We start from the raw sequence: 21,190 nt of genomic DNA, 5'->3' as shown, positions 1-21,190 counted from the left end.
AGGCTTGTTTACTAGGATGGTCAGTGAAAGAACATTGAAACCTCCCAAGATGGAGACTTCAGCGAAAGGAGATTGAGTCAAGATGTGCTCCATATTGGAATTCAAAGAGCTATTTTTTTTTTTTTTTTTACAGCTTGTAGAGTTAGGTGAGAGATAGACAGCACAGACGTATATATGATAGAATGAAAATTGTCATAGCCAGAAGCCGGAAAATTTTAACGTAACTTGTGTTTCGCTGTATCTCCACCATGACGAATAATGTGCGCCTATATAATACATAATACCAGGTTATTATAGTATTACTTATGCTCTCCAGATACCGTAACACAACAAGGGATGAAATTTGGGCTAGTTTTCTTAGTTTTTTTTTCCGGCTTCGCCATATTGCAGCGCATTGCAAAACAATGTGAAATTAGAATGTTAGTTATAATGTATTTGTTTATCCCTTACACTCAACTGCTTCTCAACGTGTGTGTGTGTGTGTGTGTGTGTGTGTGTGTGTGTGTGTGTGTGTGTGTATTTACCTAGTTGTATTTACCTAGTTGTAGTTTTACAGGGCCTGGGCTTACGCTCGTGTGGTCCCGTCTCCGTATCTGTATTTGTCCAACTTTTCCTTAAAGTTTTGCATACTCTTCGCCGATACTACATCTTCACTTAGTCTGTTCCAAACGTCTATATTTCTTTGCGGGAAGCTATATTTCTTTGTCTCTCAAGCATCTTCCCTTCCTCAATTATTTACTGTGTCCTCTTGTGTTCCTGGTGTTTATTCTTCTCTTAGTAGTAACTCCTCATTATCTACTTCCATTTAATCAATAATTTATAAATTTGTATTAGGTCTCCCCTTTCTCCTCTTTGCTCCAGTGTTGGTAAGTCCATTTCCTTTAACCTTTCTTCATATGTCAATCCCTCCAGTTCTGGAACCATTTTTTGTTGGCATCCTTTGTATTCTTTCTATTTTTTTATGTGTTTCTTCTTATGGGGAGACCACACCGCCTCCGCATATTCCAATTTTGGTCTAATCATAGTGGTTATTAACTTTTTTATCATATCCTTATCCATGTAATGGAATGCTAATCCTATATTTCTTATCATTTTATACGCATCACCGAATATCCTATTAACATGTTCTCTCAGGCTGTTGATTATCCTGTATTGTCACTCCCAGATCTGTCTCTTCTTGAACTTTCTTTAATATTTCTCCAGCTCCCATTCTATATGTCCATTCTGGTCTCCCTTCACTCTTTCCCATTTCCATTACAGGACATTTCTTCACATTGAATTCCATCTCCCATTTCATATTCCATTCCCAAATCTTATTCAAGTCATCTTGCAGAATTTCAGTCTTTACTGTTTCTTATGTGTCTCAGCAGTTTCGCATCGTCTGCAAACAGGCTCATATAAGTGTTTACTCTCTCTGGCATATCATTTATATATACTAGGAAAAGTACTGTTGCCAATACCGATCCTTGAGGCACTCCACTATCTACAATTCTCCATTCCGATTTCATGTCCTTAACCACTGTTCTCATCTCTCTTCCCCTTAAGTAACTTTCCATCCAGTTCTTCATTTTCCATTTCAATCCTCCTTTATTCTCTAGCTTCCATAGTAGTCTTGTATGTGGAACTTTATCAAAAGCCTTCTTCAGGTCCAAGTACACGCAATCTACCCATCCATCCCTCGCCTGTATTATGTATGTCACTCTTGAGTAAAAGCTCAGCAAGTTTGTTACACATGAGCGCCCTTTTCTAAAGCCATACTGTTTTTTTGTGATTATATTATGTTCTTCTCGAAATTTCGTCCATTGTTTCTTTATCACTTTCACGCATATCTTACATACTACACTGGTCAGTGATACTGGTCTGTAGATCAGGGGTTCTTCTTTTTTTTCACTTTTGTATATAGGGACCACCTCAGCCCTCCGCCATTCCTTTGGTAGTTTACCAGTTGTTATTGAGCATTTTATGATATCATATACCGGTCCAACCAGCTGATTTCTGCATTCTTTCAATATATATATATATATATATATATATATATATATATAGATATATATATATATATATATATATATATATATATATATATATATATATATACATATATATATATATATATATATATATATATATATATATATATATATATATATATTTTTTTTTTTTTTTTTTACAGCTAAAGAGACAGCTCAAGGGCGCAAATAAAAAAAGAAAAAAACCTGCTACTCACTGCTCCCGAACAGAGGTTAAAGGTGTCCAAAATCAGAGGTTAATTTCGGGAGGAGGTGTCCTGATACCCTCCTCTTGAAAGAGTTCAAGTCGTAGGCAGGAGGAAATACAGATGAAGGAAGATTGTTCCAGAGTTTACCAGCGTGAGGGATGAAAGAGTGAAGATGCTGGTTAACTCTTGCATAAGGGGTTTGGACAGTATAGGGATGAGCATGAGTAGAAAGTCGAGTGCAGCGGGGCCGCGGGAGGGGGGGAGGCATGCAGTTAGTAAGTTCAGAAGAGCAATCAGCGTGGAAATATCGATAGAAGATAGAAAGAGAGGCAACATTGCGGCGGAATTTAAGAGGTAGAAAACTATCAGTATGAGGAGGAGAGCTAATGAGACGAAGAGCCTTAGCCTCCACTCTGTCCAAAAGAGCTGTGTGAGTGGAGCCCCCCCACACATGAGATGCATACTCCATACGAGGGCGGACAAGGCCCCTGTATATGGACAGCAACTGTGCAGGGGAGAAGAACTGGCGGAGACGGTACAGAACGCCCAGCCTCGAGGAAGCTGATTTAGTAAGAGATGACATGTGAAGTTTCCAGTTAAGATTTTGAGTTAAGGATAGACCGAGGATGTTTAGTGTTGAGGAAGGTGATAGCTGGGTGTTGTCAAAGAATAGGGGATAGTTGTTTGGAAGATTGTGTCGAGTGGATAGGTGGAGAAACTGTGTTTTTGAGGCGTTGAAGGACACCAGATTATTCTTGCCCCAATCGGAAATAATAGTAAGGTCTGAGGCTAAGCGTTCTGCAGCCTCCAGCCTTGAGTCGTTAAGTTCCTGAAGGGTGGGTCTTCTATTAAAAGAAGTTGAATAATGCAGAGTGGAATCATCGGCGTAGGAATGGATAGGACAGTTCGTTTTGGAAAGAAGATCATCAATGAACAACAGAAAAAGAGTGGGAGATAGGACAGAGCCCTGTGGGACACCACTGTTAATAGATTTAGGGGAAGAACAGTGACCGTCTACCACGGCAGAAATAGAACGGTCAGAAAGGAAACTGGAGATAAAGGTACAGAGAGAAGGATAGAAGCCGTAGGAGGGTAGTTAAGAAAGCAAAGATTTGTGCCAGACCCTATCAAAAGCTTTTGATATGTCCAGCGCAATAGCAAAAGTTTCACCGAAACGGGTAAGAGAGGATGACCAAGAGTCAGTTAAGAAGGCTAGGAGATCACCAGTAGAACGCCCCTTGCGGAACTCATACTGGCGATCAGATAGAAGGTCAGAAGTGGAAAGGTGCTTTTGAATCTTCCGGTTAAGGATTGATTCAAAAGCTTTAGATAGACAAGAAAGTAAAGCAATAGGACGGTAGTTTGAGGGATTGGAGCGGTCACCCTTCTTAGGTACAGGCTGTATGAAGGCATACTTCCAGCAAGGAAGAAAAGGTAGATGTTGACAGGCAGAGGCGAAAGAGTTTGACCAGGCAGGGTGACAGCACGGAGGCACAGTTTTTAAGGATAATAGGAGGCACTCCATCAGGTCCATAAGCCTTCTGAGGATTGAGGCCAGAGAGGGCATAGAAAACATCATTTTGAAGAATCTTTATAACAGGCATAAAGGAGTCAGAGGGGGGATGAGTAGGAGGAATATGCCCAGAATCGTCCAGAGTGGAGTTTTTAGAAAAAGTTTGAGAGAAGAGTTCAGCCTTAGAGATAGATGAGACGGCAGTGTTGCCGTCAGGACTGAGGAGTGGAGGGAAAGATGAAGAAGTGAAGTTGGAGGAGATGTTTTTGGCTAGATGCCAGAAGTCACGGGAAGAGTTAGAGAAAGCAAGGTTTTGACATTTTCTATTAATGAAAGAATTTTTGGTTAGTCGGAGAATATATTTGGCACGATTTCGGGCAGAAATGTAAAGTTCATAATTAGCATTAGTTTGAAGGCTCTGGTACCTTTTGTGAGCTACCTCTCTATCATTGACAGCACGAGAACAAGCATGATTAAACCAAGGCTTTTTAGCGTGAGGAGTAGAGAAAGAACGAGGAATGTATGCCTCCATTCCAGAGACAATCACCTCTGTGATGCGCTGAGCACACACAGAGGGGTCTCTATCCTGGAAGTAATAAGCATTCCACGGGAAATCGGAAAAGTACATCCTCAGGTCGTCCCACCGAGCTGAAGCAAAATGCCAGAAGCATCGCCTCTTCGGTGGGTCCAGAGGGTGTACAGGGGCGATAGGACAGGATGCAGAAATAAGATTGTGATCGGAGAAGCCCAACGGAGAGAACAGTTTGACAGAATAAGCAGAAGGGTTTGAGGTAAGGAAGAGGTCTAGAATGTTGGGCCGATCTCCAAGACGGTCGGGAATACGTGTAGGGTGCTGGACCAACTGCTCTAGGTCGTTGAGGATAGCAAAGTTGTAGGCTTGTTCACCAGGATGGTCAGTGAAAGAGGATGAAAGCCAAAGCTGGTGGTGAACATTGAAATCTCCTAGGATGGAGATTTCGGCGAAGAGAGAGTGGGTCAAGATGTGCTCCACTTTAGAATTCAAATAGTCAAAGAATTTTACATAGTTGGTAGAGTTAGGTGAGAGATAAACAGCACAGATGTATTTAGTAATAGAATGACAGTGAAGTCTTAACCAGATGGTGGAAAATTCAGAAGAGTCAAGGTCGTGGGCACGAGAGCAAGTGATGTCGTTGCGCTCGTAGGCGCAACATCCAGCTTTGGATTGAAATTTAGGATAGAGATAGTAGGAGGGAACAGAGTAGAGATTGCTGTCAGTAGCCTCAGAAACCTGTGTTTCGGTAAGGAAGAGAAGGTGAGGTTTAGAGGAGGAGAGATGATGTTCCACAGAATGAAAATTAGAGCGAAGACCGCGAATGTTGCAGAAATTGAGAAGAAAGAGGTTCGAGGAGTTATCAAGACACCTCTCGGGTCGGCAGCCAGAAGGGGAGTCCTCCCTGGGGGAATTTGTGGTCCCCCCCCCAGTCGGGGACTTTGAGGCTTGGTGTATGTGCGCCATTTTGAAATTTTAATTTTGGGAAAAGGTGTATATGTTGTGTGAATGCAGTGTGGTGTGGATAGAGAGAGGATCTGTCTTTAGAGAGCATGCTGAACTACTCTCCGGTGTTGGTGAGACAATAGGGAAACGGTTAGTGAGGACATGGGAAGGGTCTTTGGAGGGCTTCAGCTCCCTTCTCACCTCCCATATATACCTCACCGGGAGTGGCTTGCGCCCGCTCGGTAGGTGTCTTCCTACCTACTCCATCCGGTCCTACTGCTTTCCTCTCTTCCAGCTCCTTCATTATTTTATTATCTCCTCTTCAGTTACTATGACTTCATCCATATGAACATTTATCTTGTTATCTTGTGGTTCATTGAATTGTGATTCTTTTGTAAAAACTTGCTGGAACCTTTTATTTAGCAGCTCAGTCATGTCTTTTGGATCTTCGATTGTCTTATTTCCATCATTCAGTCTTTCTATTGTTTCCCTTAGTTTGATTTTTCCATTTTTGAATCTATAAAACAGTTTAGGTTCTTCCTTGCACTTTTAGACAATATCCTTTTCATATCCTTTCTCTTCTTCTCTCCTTATTTTCACGTATTCATTTCTTGCTATCTTAAAATCTTCTTTATTCCTTTGATTCTTATTTCTTTTCAATCTCTTCCATGCTTTGTGTACTTTTTCCTTTGCCTTTGTACATCTTGCATTTAACCAATTCTTTTTTCCTTTTTCTTTGGGTTTATATTCTGGTACATATATCATAACTCTTTGTTCATACGCCTCCATAAAAATATCATACTTTTCTTGCACCTCTCTTGTTCTCTTTAACTTTTCCCAGTCTAGCTCTCCATAGTATTTCCTGAGATTTTCCATATCTGCCTTCCTGTAGTTTGACAAGTTTCTTTTATATGATTCGTCTCCTTCATTTCCTTCCTCCTCTGTCTCCATCTCTATTATCACGTGTGTGTGTGTGTGTGTGTGTGTGTGTGTGTGTGTGAGAGAGAGAGAGAGAGAGAGAGAGAGAGAGAGAGAGAGAGAGAGAGAGAGAGAGAGAGAGAGAGAGAGAGAGAGAGAGAGAATGAATGTGTTTGACTACTTTGCATACGAAAAATGTTTTGAGCATTATGTCCACCACTCAAAATTTAAAAACTATTCTATTCAATCATACTAACACACACACACACACACACACACACACACACACACACACACACACACACCTACGTTTGCATCCAAATTACTACTTTCCAAAAACTCTCTCTCTCTCTCTCTCTCTCTCTCTCTCTCTCTCTCTCTCTCTCTCTCTCTCTCTCTCTCTCTCTCTCTCTCTCTCTCCGTACTTCACTCACGTGCTCACTCGTATCCGCACTGCACACCACTACAGGAGAGACTGTCATACAATATTTTCTCTCTCTCTCTCTCTCTCTCTCTCTCTCTCTCTCTCTCTCTCTCTCTCTCTCTCTCTACTGCCAGAAGTAACTCAATCTGGCGGCAGGGGGCGGATACCAGAGCGGAGTCTAGGCTTAGCGACGCTAGCAAGTGGTGTGATACAAGGACGGGCTTTGTGTCCTAATCCGCGCTCCATTCCTACTTGCCTTCTCCTCTCCTTGTTCCCCCCATTCTTTATCCTTTTACGCTCATTTATTTATTACAAGCATTATCGGCCAATCCATTCCTTACTCTTCTGTGCTCATCTCTTTATCATAAGCTTTATCGGCCAATCCATTCCTTGTTCCTTCTACACTCATCTCTGTATTACAAGCTTTATCGCTCACTGCATTCCTTATGTTTTTACGCTCAGTTCTTCTTTACGATGTTACGGTCAAGAAGGGAGACTAAGAGCCGAAAAAAATAATCACAATGATGCGACTCCTGCAAAGACGTTAGTTGCTAGAGTGTTACTTTGCCTACGGTCTGATCACGTGCTGGACCGATGACCGTCAGCTTTTTCCATTCCTAAACAATGAAGAACTTTTCCCTTTGCAAATTCATCATGCGCCATTATTTCCAACTTGTCTTCCTGTATCATTTATCGACCTTACAGCTAGGGCCATACGGCCGTACCATACATCTCCCCTACCATCTTCCTCTTCCCCTTCCCTTACACGGTGTCCCCTTTCTGCTGGCCACTATAACTTGACCTCGACCCCTTCCCTCACTAAAGGTTCTTCAAGTTGGGTTGGTAGCCTCTGTAAACACCTCTACACGGCATGGGTAAAAATCATGATACAACCCTCCCCTCCCTTCCCGCTCTCCCCTCCCCCCTTCACCCACCCCTCCTGGCCCCCCTTCCGACCGTCGGGTTCTTGTTGTCGGTGATAGTCAGGTTCGTTATGTTGACAGGTATTTTTGCTCCAAGGATAAGAACAGGACGAGGGTGTGTTTCCCAGGGGCAGGGGTGGGCCATATATCAGACAGGATTGAGGCGTGTATGGCAAGCGAGGGATCGAACCCCATTGTCTTTCTCAGCTGTGGCGGAAACGACGTTTCTCGTGTGCCAAGCGAGGACATTCTCAGGCGTTTTAGAGAATTGTTAGGCAGGATACGTGACGCTGGTGGGTCGCCAGTAGTGTGTGGCGTCCTGCCAAGGAGGGGCGTTGGCGATGGATGGCTGTCCAGGGCGATAGCAGTGAACAGCAGACTTGCTGAGCACTGCGAGCGCAATGGGTGGCTGTTCGTCGACAATTGGGACCTCTTCTTTGGCAACGACGCCCTCTACGCCCGTGACGGGATACACTTGACGTTCAAGGGTGTTGAGGCTCTCTCAGACTCCCTTGAGCGAGCACTTGGTACCCTGAGGGATTTATTTTAGTATAGGCGAGGGGGGGAGGAGTAATGGGAGCAATGGGAGGAGTAATGGGAGGGGACATCTAGCTCATAATATAACCAGGCAGCTTAGAAGTAATTCTAGAGGAGTAACAGAGGACGGGCTAAGAATCTTCTATACTAACAGCAGGAGCCTCAGAAACAAGATAGACTTACTAAGGGGTGAAGCTTGTTCAGAAAATTTTGACATAATAGCGATCACTGAGACATGGATAGACACTGCTAATAGAAATTTTAGATCAGAATTTGAAATAACGGGTTATCAGATGTTTCACAAAGACAGAAGGGGCAGAAAGGGAGGTGGAGTTGCGCTATATGTTAAAGACTCACTTAAATGTTTAGTTAACAACTCAGTCAAAACTAACATGGATTCAGAATCAGTTTGGGTGGACGTTTACAAAGGGAAAGAAAAACTAACTCTAGGAGTTATATACAGGCCACCCAACCTTAACAGGCAGGACACGAGTATATTACTACAGGAGATTGGCAGGGCGAGTATGAGTAGAAATGTCTGCGTAATGGGGGACTTTAATTATAGGAATATAGACTGGGAAGATCTAGTGGGTGACCTGGAAGCCGAGGACTTTCTTGAAGTTATACAAGATAATTTCCTTAAGCAGGTAGTTACTGAGCCTACCAGAGGAGATAACATATTAGACTTAGTCCTAACCAATAATGGGAACTTGCTACGTGAGTTGGAGGTGGGCGGAGAGTTAGGAAATAGTGATCACAGAACGGTTCGTTTTAGCTTAGACTGGGCGGTAACCCGCGAACCAAACCCAGTGTTAGTGCCAGATTTAAGAAGAGCAAACTACGAGGGGCTTCGAAGACATCTTGAAGGGGTAAACTGGGATAATTTAGGGATTCATAAGGGCCAGAACTGCGGATTGGAGAGCCAGGAGAACCAGGTAGAAATGTCTTACAATAATTTAGTTAGAGTAATAGTAGAGGGGCAAGAACAGCATATACCACAGCGAACACTTAGAAAAGAAAACAATGATCCTAAGTGGATGACTCGTGGACTAAAACACGAGATTGGGTTAAAGAAGGGAATTTATCAGAAAATAAAGAATGGGGAAACACATCTCAGGGGCCGGTACGTCGAACTATCTAGATTAGTTAAGAAAAACACCAGGATAGCAAAAAAGAACTATGAGATCAAAGAAGCAAATGAGGCGAAAAGTAATCCTAAGGGCTTCTTTCAGATGTATAGAACAAAAACACGGGAGAAAATTGGACCGCTGAAAACAAACACAGGGGAGCTAGTAGAAAATTACGAAAATATGAGCACATTGTTGAACGACTACTTCCTTTCAGTATTCACACAGGAGGATCGAACGACTATACCGGAAAGAGTTCAGGTGTACGAGGGCGGGGATGGCGATAAATTGAGGGATATAATCATTACCAGGCAAGTAGTTCAGGATGAGATAGATAAGCTTAAGAAGAACAAGTCGCCAGGTCCTGACGGGATATTTCCGAGGGTATTAAAGGAGTTAGGTGATATAATCAGTGACCCACTAACCGACATCTTTAAGATGTCGGTAAATACTGGCTATGTGCCGAGCCCATGGAAAGTAGCTAATGTGACGCCGATTATTAAAAAGGGGGACAGGTCAGTTGCTTCAAACTATCGCCCAATTAGCTTAACATCGGTTATAGGGAAGATGCTGGAGTCCATAATAGCCAGGAACATTCGGGAGCATTTAGAGAAACATAGCTTAATTCACGACTCGCAGCATGGGTTCACAAAAGGTAGGTCATGCCTCACCAATCTCTTGTCCTTCTACAATAAAGTATTTGAGGCGGTTGACAGAGATGAAAATTATGATGTAATCTATCTTGATTTTAGTAAAGCGTTTGACAAAGTTCCTCACCAACGACTGTTGCTTAAATTACAGGCTCACGGAGTAGAGGGTAAAGTTTTGAACTGGGTCAAGGCGTGGCTTAGCAATAGGAAGCAAAGAGTGCAAATCAATGGTAAAAGATCTGACTGGGGATGTGTTACGAGTGGGGTCCCACAAGGTTCGGTATTAGGTCCACTTTTGTTTATTATTTATATCAATGACTTAGATACAGGAATTAGTAGTGATGTTAATAAATTTGCAGATGATACCAAGATCGGTAGAGTAATTGAGTCGGATCAGGACGCTAGTATTCTCCAAGGTGAACTCAACAGATTATATGACTGGGCGGATAAATGGCAGATGGAGTTCAATGTAGGGAAGTGCAGTATTCTGAGTGTAGGTAGGAACAACCCCTCACATAACTATTGCTTAAATGACACTCTCATAAGTAGGTCTGGGTGCGAGAGGGATTTAGGGGTCTTAGTGAGCTCTGATCTCCGTCCAAGGGCACAATGCATTCAAGCTAGAAATCGAACTAATAGGGTACTGGGATTTATTTCAAGGAGCGTAAGCAACAGAAGCCCCGAAGTCTTCCTCAAACTATATTTAGCATTAGTTAGACCTCATCTTGACTATGCGGTTCAGTTCTGGTCACCCTACTATAGAATGGATATCAAAATGTTAGAATCGGTGCAGAGGAGGATGACTAAGATGATTCAGGGGTTGAGAAACCTGCCATACGAGGAAAGACTCAAACAGTTAAACTTGCATTCTCTAGAAAGGCGAAGGGTGCGTGGAGACATGATCGAGGTTTATAAATGGATGAAGGGCTTTAAACTGGATAAATTCAGATTCAACAGGGACATAGGCAAAATTGGTTTACCAACAGGGTGGTGGATGAGTGGAATAGGCGTGGTGAGTGCCAATACAATTGTCACATTCAAAAATAGACTAGATAAATTCATGGAGAGCGATAGGTGGGGGAGTTAGATACGGGAGCTTAGGGTCAAAGGAGCTGCCTCGTACAGGCCTACCGGCCTCTTGCAGACTCCTGCGTTCTTATGTTCTTATGTTAACCCTAAAGTCTTTAACAACATTTTAAATAATTTATTTAAAAACTTTTGGAAATCTTGATAATTGAAGCATTTTTTTTTACAACAAAGGAGACAGCTCAAGGGCACAAAAAAAGGAAACAATAATAAAAAAAAGTCCGCTACTTGCTGCTCCTATAAAGAGTCAAAAGAGGTGGCCGAAAGAGAAGTCAATTTCGGGAGAAGAGGTGTCCTGATACCCTCCTTTTGAAAGAGTTCAAGTCGTAGGCAGGAGAAAATACAGATGAAGGAAGATTGTTCCAGAGTTTACCAGCGTGAGGGATGAAAAAGTGAAGATGCTAGTTAAATCGTGCGTAAGGGATTTGGATAGTAAGGGATGAGCATGAGTAGAAAGTCGCGTGCAGCGGGGCCGCGGGAGGGGAGGAGGCATGCAGTTAGCAAGTTCAGAAGAGCAGTCAGCGCGAAAATAACGGTAGAAGATAGAAAGAGAGGCAACATGGCGGCGGAAATTAAGAGGCAGAAGACTATCAGTAAGAGGAGAGCTGATGAGACGAAGAGCCTTAGACTCCACTCTGTCCAAGAGAGCTGTGTGAGTGGAGGCCCCCCCCACGTGAGAGGCATATTCCATACGAGGGCGGACAAGGCCCCTGTATGTGGATAGCAACTGTGCGGGGGAAAAGAACTGGCGGAGACGATACAGAACGCCCAACCTCGAGGAAGCTGATTCAGTGAAAGAGGAGATGTGAAGTTTCCAGTTAAGATTTTGAGCTAAGGATAGACCGAGGATGTTTAGTGTTGAAGATGGAGACAGCTGAGTGTTGTCAAAGAACAGGGGATAGGTGTTTGGAAGATTGTGTCGAGTTGATAGGTGAAGAAATTTGGTTTTTGAGGCATTGAAGGACACAAGGTTCCTTTTACCCCAATCGGAAATGATAGTAAAGTCTGAGGTTAAGCGTTCTGCAGCCTTCAGCCTAGAGTCATGTAATTCTTGTTGAGAGGGTCTTCTGTTGAAAGAAGTTAAATAATGCAGAGTGGATTCATCAGCGTATGAGTTGTTATGGAAAGAAGATCATTGATGAATAACAGGAAGAGAGTGGGTGATAGAACAGAGCCCTATGGAACACCACTGTTGATAGGTTTAGGGGAAGAACAGTGACCGTCTACCACAGCAGAGATAAAACGGCTGGGAAGGAAACTGGAGATAAAGGAACAGAGAGAAGGATAGAATCCGAAAGAGGGCAGTTTAGAAAGCAAAGACTTGTGCCAGACTCTATCGAAGGCTTTCGATATGTCTAGCGCAACTGAGAAAGTTTCACCGATCAGTTAAGAGAGCAAAAAAGAGTTAAAAGAGCCCCTTGCGGAACCCATACTGGTTAGAAGTGGAAAGGTGCTTTTGAATCTTCCGGTTAAGGATTGATTCAAAAGCTTTAAATAGATAATAAAGTAAAGCTATAGAGCGGTAGTTTGAGGGATTGGAACGGTTACCCTTCTTAGGCACAGGCTGTACAAAGGCGTACTTCCAGCAGGAAGGAAAGGTAGATGTTGATAGGCAGAGGCGAAAGAGTTTGACCAGGCAGGGTGTCAGCACGGAAGCACAATTTTTTAAGTACAATAGGAGGCACTCCATCAGGTCCATAAGCTTTCTGAGAGTTGAGGCCAGAGAGGGCATAGAAAACATCACTCTTAAGAATCTTAATAACAGGCATGAAGGAGTCAGAGGGGGGATGAGTAGGAGGAATATGCCCGGAATCGTCCAGAGTGGAGCTGTTACAGAAAGTTTGAGAGAAGAGTTCAGCCTTAGAGATAGATGAGATGGCAGTGCTGCCGCCTGGGTTAAGAAGAGGCGGGAAAGAGGAAGAAGTGAAATTGGAGGAGATATTTTTGACTAAGTGCGAGAAGTTTCTGGAAGGATTAGAGAAAGCAAGGTGTTGATATTTGATATGGATAAAGAAGTTTTTGGTTAGTCGAAGAATAGATTTGGCACTATTCCGGGCGGAAATGTAAAGATCATGGTTAGCGGGAGTTCGAAGACTCTGGTACCTTTTGTGAGCTGCCTCTCTATCTTTGACTGCACGAGAACAAGCGTGATTAAACCAAGGCTTTTTAAAGCATGGGGAGTAGAGAAAAAACGTGGACTGTATGCCTCCATTCCAAAGACAATCACCTCTGTGATGCGCTGGACACACACAGAGGGGTCTCTCTCCTGGAAGCAGTAATCATTCCACGGGAAATTGGAAAAGTACATCCTCAGGTCGTCCCACCGAGCTGAAGCAAAATGCCAGAAGCATCGCCTCTTCGGTGGGTCCAGAGGATGTACAGGAGCGATAGGACAGGATACAGAAATAAGGTTGTGATCGGAGGAACCCAACGGAGAGAACAGTTTGACAGAGTAAGCAAAAGGGTTAAAGGTAAGGAAGAGGTCTAGTATGTTGGGTCAGTCTCCAAGACAGTCGGGAATACGTGTAGGGTGCTGAACCAACTGCTCTAGACCGTTGAGGAGAGCAAAGTTGTAGGCTTGTTCACCAGACTGGTCAGTGAAAGAGGATGAAAGCCAAAGCTGGTGGTGAACATTGAAATCTCCCAAGATGGAGATTTCAGCGAAGGGAGAGAGGGTCAAGATGTGCTCCACTCTAAAGTTCAAATAGTCAAAGAATTTTACATAGTTAGTAGAGGTGGGTGAGACATAAACAGCGCAAATGTATTTAGTAATAGAATGACAATAAAGTCTTAGGCAGATGGTGGAAAATTCTGAAGAGTCAAGGTCGTGGGCTCGAGAGCAAGTGATGTCGTTGCGCACGTAGACGCAACATCCAGTTTTGGATTGAAATTTAGGATAGAGATAGTAGGAGGGAACAGAGTAGAGATTGCTGTTAGTAGACTCAGAAACCTGTGTTTCGGTGAGGAAAAGAAGGTGAGGTTTAGAGGAGGAGAGATGGTGTTCCACAGAATGAAAATTAGAACGAAGACCGCGTATGTTGCAGAAATTGATAAGAAAGAGGTTCGATAAGTTATCAAGACACCTCTCAATACGGCAGCCAGAAGGGGAGTCCTCCCTGGGGAAATTTGCGGTCCCCCCCCAGGCGGGGACTCCGAGGCACGGTTATGGTTCGCCATTTTTTACATACATTAGTGTGATTATACTATATAGTGTGATTATACTTTGGTGATTATACCAAATAAAATAGTTGAGTGAATGATAAATATATAGGTATAATTGCGTACATAGCGTGAGTATCAGGGTTGGCATCCCTGTGCGGCACGTGTTTGCACCCCTCCACCGCTCCACACAGTCAGCCCAGGAGTCCACATGTGCCCGGCGTTACCACTTCTCTGTCCCTCGCTACTATCCCGTCAAGCAAGGAGCTGTTAGAAAAATGATCGAGCCCCATCGGAGCTATAGGAAAAGACTACCTGCTTGAGTTAATCAAGTAGGTGTGTTGACACGGCATGGGTTAAAAATCGTGATACAACTCTAAAGTCTTTAACAACATTTTAAATTAAATAAAAAGAAATACAGGATTGACGAATAAAATATGCGAATGGGCTGACGAAGATGTGCCTATCTCGACCCCTTGCCAGATTCCAACAATTTCGCCCTCCAGTACCTTCCTTTACCCTCCGGAAAAAAACCTGCGAGCAATTTGGTAGGAGAAAATGACCGAAGAGGTTCTACAGTCGAAGAGGTTGCCTTATGGTACGGCCGTATACAGCTGTACTTTCGTCTCTTCTTATATCGCGTATGTTACCTCATGTGGTGGCCTGGGAAAGTCACCTGTGTTTGAAAGAGCACAGTGTGTTAAAGCGAAATAAGATTTATGCAAATATATGTAACCTAACATTACTTTCTTCTGGACGGGGTGCGGTCTCAAAGTGGGACAGTTCTAGTCTTTGAGTGGGACAATTTTGGCCTCAGAATGGGACAGTTTTGGTCTCGGAGTGATACAGTTTTGGTCTCAGAGTGAGATAGTTTTGATCTCAAGAGTGGGACAGTTTTCGTCTCAGAGTGAGACAGTTTTGGTCTCAAGAGTGGGATAGTTTTGGCCTCAGTTTTAGTCTCAGAGCGGGACAGTTTTGGCCTCAGTTTTGGTCTCAGAGCGGGACAGTTATGGACTCAGAGTAGAACAGTTTTGGTTTCAGAGTGGGACAGTTTTGGCCTCAGAGAGGGACAGTTTCCGTCACAGAGTGGGACAGTTTTGGTCTCAGAGTGGGACAGTTTTGGTTTCAGACTGGGACAGTTTCCGTCACAGAGTGGAACAGTTTTGGTCTCAGAGTGGGACAGTTTTGGTCTCAGAGTGGGACAGTTTTCGTCACAGAGTGGGACAGATTTGGTCTCAGAATGGGACAGTTTTGACCTCAGTTTTGGTCTCGGAGTGGGACAGTTTTGGTCTCAGAGTGGGACAGTTTTGGTCTCAGAGTGGGGCAGTTTTTTGTCTCAGAGTTTTGGCCTCATTTTTGGTCTCAGAGTGTGACAGTTTTGGTCTCAGAGTGGAACAGTTTTTGTGCCACAGTGGGACAGTTTTGGGCTTAGTTTTGGTCTAAGAGTGGAACATTTTCCGTCACAGAGTGGGACAGTTTTGGTCTCAGAGAGGGACAGTTTTGGTCTAAGTGGAACAGTTTTGGTCTCAGAGTGGGACAGTTTTGGTCTCAGAGTGGGACAGTTTTGGTCTCAGAGTGGGACAGTTTTGGTTTCAGAGTGGGACAGTTTCCGTCACAGAGTGGAACAGTTTTGGTCTCAGAGTGGGACAGTTTTGGTCTCAGAGTGGGACAGTTTTCGTCACAGAGTGGGACAGATTTGGTCTCAGAGTGGGACAGTTTTGACCTCAGTTTTGGTCTCGGAGTGGGACAGTTTTGGTCTCAGAGTGGGACAGTTTTGGTCTCAGAGTGGGGCAGTTTTTTGTCTCAGAGTTTTGGCCTCATTTTTGGTCTCAGAGTGTGACAGTTTTGGTCTCAGAGTGGAACAGTTTTTGTGTCACAGTGGGACAGTTTTGGGCTTAGTTTTGGTCTAAGAGTGGAACAGTTTCCGTCACAGAGTGGGACAGTTTTGGTCTCAGAGAGAGACAGTTTTAGTCTAAGTGGAACAGTTTTGGTCTCAGAGTGGGACAGTTTTGGTCTCAGAGTGGGACAGTTTTGATCTCAGAGTGGGACACTTTTGGTCTGAGAGTGGGACAGTTTCCGTCACAGAGTGGGACAGTTTTGGTCTCAGAATGGAACAGTTTTGGTCTCAGAGTGGGACAGTATTGGCCTCAGTTTTGGTCTCATAGTGGGACAGTTTCCGTCACAGAGTGGGACAGGTTTGGTCTCAGAGTGGGATAGTTTTGGTCTCAGAGTGAAACAGTTTTTGTCTCAGAGTGGGACAGTTTTGGTCTCAGAGGGAAACAGTTTACGTCACAAAGTGGGATAGTTTTGGTCTCAGAGTTGGACAGTTTTGGTCTCAGAGTGGGACAATTTTGGTCTCAGAGTGGGACAGTTTTGCTTTCAGAGTGGGACAGTTTTGGTATCAGAGTGGGACAGTTTTTTGTCTCAGAGTGAGACAGTTTTGGCCTCAGTTTTGGTCTCAGAGTGAGACAGTTTTCGTCACAGAGTGGGGCAGTTTTGGTCTCAGAGTGGAACAGTTTTAGTCTCAGAGTGGGACAGTTTTGGTCTTAGAGTGGGACAGTTTTGGTCTCAGAGTGGGACAGTTTTGGTCTCAGAGTGGGACAGTTTTGGTCTCAGAGTGGAACAGTTTTGGTCTCAGATTGGGACATTTTTTGTCTCAGGGTGAGACAGTTTTGGTCTCAGAGTGGAACAGTTTTGGTCTCAGAGTAGGACAGTTTTGGTCTCAGAGTGGGACATTTTTTTGTCTCAGGGTGAGACAGTTTTGGTCTCAGTTTTGGTCTCAGAGTGAGACAGTTTTGGCTTCAGTTTTGGTCTCAGAGTGAAACAGTTTTGGGTTCAGAGTGGAACAGTTTTGGTCTCAGAGTGGGACAGTTTTGGGCTTGGTTTTGGTCTAAAAGTGGAACATTTTCCGTCACAGAGTGGGATAGTTTTGGTCTCAGAGTGGGACAGTTTTGGGCTTAGTTTTGGTCTAACAGTGGAACAGTTTCCGTCACAGAGTGGGACAGTTTTGGTCTCAGAGTGAGACAGTTTTGGGCTTAGTTTTGGTCTAAGAGTGGAACAGTTTCCGTCACAGAGTGGGACAGTTTTGGTCTCAGAGTGAGACAGTTTCTGTCACAGAGTGGGACAGTTTTGGTCTCAGAGTAGAACAGTTTCCGTCACAGAGTGGGACAGTTTTGGTCTCAGAGTGAGACAGTTTTGGGCTTAGTCTTGGTCTAAGAGTGGAACAGTTTCCGTCACAGAGTGGGACAGTTTTGGTCTCAGAGTGAGACAGTTTCCCTCACATAGTGGGACAGTTTTGGTCTCAGAGTGGAACAGTTTTGGTTTCAGAATGGGACACTTTTGGCCTCAGTTTTGGTCTCATAGTGGGACAGTTTTGGTCTCAGAGTGGGACAGTTTCCTCACCGAGTGGGTCAGTTTTGGTCTTAGAGTGGGACAGTTTTGGTTTCAGAATGGGACAGTTTTTGGTCTCAGAGTTGGACAGTTTTAGTTTTAGTGTGGAACTGCTTGTCTTGGTGTGGAGCAGTTTTAGTATTAGTTGAACAGTTTCATTGGTAGACCGATGCAGTTTGAGTCAGCTCCCACAAACACACTGAATAAGGAATAAAAGTGAGCACTGAGAAGGTTTCTGATTTAGACGAGCAACTTTGTTAGCTCATTTGTGTTCCTCTGCGGGTCTGCAGTCAATACATACATCACATTCTTCCTCCGTTATTTTGTATTTTGCTACAACCAAAATCAAGGACGTAAGCAGTAACTGATTGCTTTACCCTACTATATAACCACTAAGCGGAACACTGGCGTCGTGTAGTCATTTACACATTGCCGCTTATTTCGCTATTTTATCTATTGCTAGAGTCTTTTACGGTATTACTATTTACTTTATCGATATGGAATGCCTAATGTCTGTTGCAGTAGAGTTACAATGTTAACAATAGTCACACGAACGTACCGTCAGCACAGAAGCCTAACATAGTCGTGTAGTAGAGTTAAACAAATTGTGCCAACATCAACTACTACTGCTACTGCTACTACAGTATTACTACTACTACTACTACTACTACTACTACTACTACTTCTACTACTACTACTACTATAACTATAACTACTGTTACTCACTTGCTTTGGACGGATGCAGGAAATATGTGCGTGAAGGGGATGAGGCCAGTAAACAGTAGTGAGCAGGTGGAGAAGAGTGGAGGGGTGGTGTGTGTGTGTGTGTGTGTGTCATGGTTATCTTATCTCCCAAACGTCTCTCTCTCTCTCTCTCTCTCTCTCTCTCTCTCTCTCTCTCTCTCTCTCTCTCTCTCTCTCTCTCTCTCTCTCTCTCTCTCTCTCACACACACACACACACACACACACAAACACACACACACACACACACACACCTGTGGTGATTCTGTGGTGATAGTTGCAGGCAGCAGCCGCCGCCCGTGGCCACGCTGGTGCGCCGCCACTAGTGCAACCCGTCTGCTCGTCTATGCGCCAGCCGGTGTATGATACTATTGCTGGTGGCGCAGATGTGGTAGTGTGGCAGCTTGGGTTGATCGGGTATTATCCATAAGAATTTATCCAACTGAGTTTTGAAACTATCGAAATTCATTTCCACTGAGTCTCGTAGGTGTCTGGGTAGTGCATTGAAGAGACGTGGTCCTCTAATGGTGAATGTATTTTCCTTGAGTGTCTTGACTCTTGTGCTTGCTCTGGTATGTACTTTTTCAATGTGGCAGAGCCGACCTCGTCGCTGGTGCATGCTAGACTGTATATTCAAATTATTTAAAGCTTTTCCAGACAATACTTTGTGGGTGTATAATATGGCGTATCTTTCTCTGCGCCTTTCTAATGAATAGAGGTCGAGTTCACGTAACCTTGCCCAGTAGTCGAGGTGTTAGACGCCAGATATTCTACTGGTGAATGATCGTTGTACTGCTTCGAGTGCCTGCTTCTCTCCTGCTCTCCATGGACTCCATAGCTGACAACAGTACTCGAGCAGGGGTATTACGAGTGACTTGTACAGTGTCATCATAGGTCTCCTTTCCCTTGTCCGGAAAGTGCGCAGTATCCATCCAGCCTGGCTTCGTGCTTTCTTTACCACTTTGTGGATATGTTGGGTAAAGTTTCCGTCTGAGCTCAGAGTGATCCCCAGGTCTCTTATATGCTCCTTGATTATTATATGGAAATCATCCGGTGCTAAATATTTGTGTGCATTGCTGTTGGTCCCCCCTGAGCTATAGTGTATGCACTCAAATTTGTTATTATTGAAAGACATATTGTTGCGCTCTGCCCATGAGTAGAGTGCTGCCAAATCAGTTTGCAATTTTTCGGCATCGGCTGTTGAAGAGACTTCCTTTAGTACCCTGGTGTCATCAGCAAAGGAAGCTACAGTCGAATGTAAGATGTGCTGATTGATGTCGGAGATGTGGATCAGGAATAGCAGGGGTCCAAGGACTGATCCCTGTGGTACCCCGCTGACAACTTCCGATGACTGAGAAACTGCACCATCAGCCGCTACACATAGAGTCCTGCCAGTGGGAAATGAGTGTAGCCACATCCCGAGTTTTCCCGTAATGCCCATTTGTCTGGCTTTGTGTAACAAAATGCCATGGTCTACCGTGTCGAAAGCTTTCGCAAAATCAAGGTAGACCACATCGACATCTGCATTATGTTCAAGCTTATGTATGATTGAGTCATAGTGGGCCAAAAGTTGTGAGAGGCACGAGCGCCCAGTACGAAAGCCATGTTGGTCCGGGTTCATTCTGTTATTGCTTTCTAGATATGCAGACATGTTTTTAACCATTATTCTCTCTAGAACTTTAATAATATGGGACGGCAACTGGTCGATAGTTTTTTGCCTCTGCTCTTGACCCTCCCTTGTATATTGGTGTAATGAATGCACTTTTTAGCTTTTCTGGTATTATGCCAGAATCTAGAGAGTTTCTATAAAAATTTAACAGAGGAACACTCAGCTCTTCAGCACATTTTTTAAGAAGTACTGCAGGGAATCGGGGCCAGCTGCCGAATTAGTGGCCACCCCTTTAATTTCTTGCTGTATGTCGTCGTTGTTTAAGCTTATGTCCGTCAGGTGTGATATGTGATCAGTTCCTTGGTTGAAAAAGTCCATAGGTAGGTTGACAATTTTGTCTTCCATGGGTTTGCTGAAGACGCTTTTGTACTGAATCAGTAGTGCTTCAACGATATCCTGGGCTTTGTTTATGGGTTGGCCGTGTACGTCAGTCAGTGGGCCAACACTCGCTCTCACTACCGATTTGTTAGCAGCATATTTGTAAAAGTATTTGGGGTTGGTTTTGATGCATGACACAGCTTGTATTTCTTTCCGGTCATTCTCTGATTCAACTGATCTTTTTAGTTTTTCTTCTTTAATGGCAATTTTGTTTTCGAGTTGCGTCAGCATTTTGGTGTAGTTGGTATTACCGAGTTTCTTCCTTAGTTTTGTTCTTTTTCTCATTAGTACTTTTCGGTCTCTTGGTATGTTACCATTGAAAGGAGAGGTCTTTTTAGACGGTCTCCTCAACGGTACATGCTTCTTTGATATTTTCAAGCATGTGTTAATGATTGTATCATATTGGGCCTCAGGGTCACAGTCCCTCATGAGTAGATCCCAGTTTAGCTCACCCAGGTCTTTCTTTATACTGTCCCAGCAGATTGACTCGCTTAGGAAGTTGAGTTGGCTAAAATTAAAATTAGGAGCCTGCTCCACTTCACTGGACAGTCTAAGATGTGTATTTCTAGGTAGGTCGGTAGTCACGGTGATGATGTTATGCTCAGAGAGATTAGTTTTATTCACCCTAACATTATGTATAATATCATCATTATTTATCATAACGATGTCTAGTATGTTGTTACCTCTTGTAGGAGTGTCGATGATTTGATTGAGGCAGTATTCCTCGGCAAAGTGCATGACAGCTTTTGCCTGGGTCCTCATGTCTTCCGCTCCTCCATACGCACACTCCAAATTCCAGTCTATTAGCGGAAAGTTTAAGTCTCCAGTAAGTATAATGGTGGGCATGGGCGGTGGTAGCGAGCCAATGATATCTTTTATCTTTGTTAGTTGCGTCATAAATTTCTCTGTTGGGCATGCTGGTGGTCTGTATATGTTTATATATACCCAGTCAATGTCTTGAATGTATAGTACCAGTGATT

The 21,190-nt window shown here is 43.7% G+C and overlaps 1 protein-coding gene across 3 annotated transcripts in view; it reads right to left on the bottom strand.

Annotated features, from left to right (window-relative positions):
- The window catches only part of LOC126996821 (galactosylgalactosylxylosylprotein 3-beta-glucuronosyltransferase P-like), an 82,497-nt gene extending 63,981 nt beyond the window's left edge, over positions 1-18,516 (bottom strand). Inside the window, exon 1 of one of the 3 annotated variants that reach the window (XM_050857682.1) lies at positions 18,418-18,516. The gene's annotated coding sequence lies outside the window, so the exon portion shown is untranslated. Of the gene's footprint in view, positions 1-6,560; positions 6,595-18,148; positions 18,296-18,417 lie in introns of those variants that run through there. The other 2 variants (XM_050857681.1, XM_050857683.1) reach the window with 2 other exon arrangements.
- Between the last annotated feature and the right edge of the window lie 2,674 nt (positions 18,517-21,190).

Source organism: Eriocheir sinensis, chromosome 11, assembly GCF_024679095.1.
Source record: "Eriocheir sinensis breed Jianghai 21 chromosome 11, ASM2467909v1, whole genome shotgun sequence".
Classification (NCBI taxonomy): domain Eukaryota; kingdom Metazoa; phylum Arthropoda; class Malacostraca; order Decapoda; family Varunidae; genus Eriocheir; species Eriocheir sinensis.
The sequence above is the reverse complement of the archived record's forward strand: the minus strand, read 5'-3'. Positions and strand labels throughout refer to the sequence as shown.